We start from the raw sequence: 1,777 nt of genomic DNA, 5'->3' as shown, positions 1-1,777 counted from the left end.
TCGATTGTTCCTCAGAGATAACGGAGCATATTCTTAATTTCGTTCCAATGTCTTTTTGTAAGAGAAGAACTATATCTAGCTAATAAATTTACTGAAAATGCAATATTTGGTCTTGTATTATTAGCAAGATACATAAGTGCACAAATTGCACTAAGATATGGTACTTTAGGACCAATAAGTTTTTCATTATCATCTCGAGGTAGAAATATATCTTTCTTTATAGCCAATATATCTAATAAACAGACTTCCATTGGAATATTTAATGAATGTGTTTTGTCCATCTAAAATCTCTTAAAAAATTTTCCTATATAAGTTACTAGTAAATAAAATATTCTGTCTGCTAAATGCTCAATTTGCAAACCAAGAAAAAATTTTATTTTTCCGAGTTCTTTCATCTCAAATTCTTTCTTAAAATATTATATTTCCTTTTAAAGCTTTTCAAGAGTTCCAATCATATTCAAGTCATCAACATATACAGTTATAATGGCAAATTCTGATTGTGATTTCTTTATAAAAAACATACGGATATATTGGATTTTTTTATATCATTTTTTCAATAAATATCCACTCATGCAATTGTACCATATCCGTCCTAATTGTTTCAATCCATATAGTGATCTTTGTAATTTGATTGAATACTATTCCCGGTAATTTGATGTATATGTTTCAGGTACTTTAAATCCTTTTGGGATTCTCATATAAATATCATTATCAAGAGATCTATATAAATATGTTGTGACTACATCCATAAGATACATATCCAGACTTTTATACACAGTCAAGCCAATTAAATATCTTAATGTAATTGCATCCACCAATGGAAAATATGTCTCCCCATAATCAATACTAGGTCTTTGTGAAAAACCTTATACAACTAGTCTTGCTTTATATCTTGTGACCTCATTATTTTCATTTCTTTTCCTCACAAATACCCATTTGTATCTCATAGGTTTAATACCTTCAGGTGTTTGGACTACTAGTCCAAAAACCTGACGTTTTGAAAGTGGGTTTAATTCTGCCTCGATTACTTCTTCACACTGAAGCCAATATTTTTTGTGTCGACATTCTTAACAGATTTTGGTTCAGGATCCTCATTTTTAGATATAATATCAAGAGCAACATCATAAGCAAAAATGTTGTCAATGATTACATTAGTTTGATTCCATCTTTTTCTTGTCATGGCATAGTTTATTGAAATCTCATTATTATCTTTAGGTATTCCACCTTCCTCACTAGTCATGTCGAGGATTTTTTTATGGGTATTTACATCCTCAATTAAGTCTTTTTCATTATTAATTATTTTTCGTTTTCAAGGATTTTTATTTTAGGAACCCACTGGTTTATCACGCTTCTGGCATGTTCCAGAATCATTAATGACAACTTGTTGTTTTGGGATATAATTTTTTTATGGAACATTTGCAGCTAGTATATGTGACTTAGTTACTTTCTTTTCATCTATAAATGCATCTAGTAATTGATTTTGCTATATTTGGGATATCAATCACTCTGGTTAAATTTGTTATACTGATTCCTCTTCTTTCCTCCGAGATTTGGCACTTTCCTTAATAAACATATAACAAGTTAGAAGGAGCAAACATATATACATACGTATAACATATATAAAGAACAACAAAAAACTAAGAGAAACTTGGAGAAAATCATAATGATGTTAATTAAATCGCCAAAGGTTTCAACACATAACCTCCTGGATCTTTTGCTCTTATATCATGTTATATCATAGATTGACCTAAAAACTTAAATTGATAGGTGAAGATAA

Source organism: Benincasa hispida, chromosome 4 (assembly GCF_009727055.1).
Source record: "Benincasa hispida cultivar B227 chromosome 4, ASM972705v1, whole genome shotgun sequence".
NCBI classification, from domain to species: Eukaryota; Viridiplantae; Streptophyta; class Magnoliopsida; order Cucurbitales; family Cucurbitaceae; genus Benincasa; species Benincasa hispida.
Note: the sequence above shows the minus strand (reverse complement) of the source record.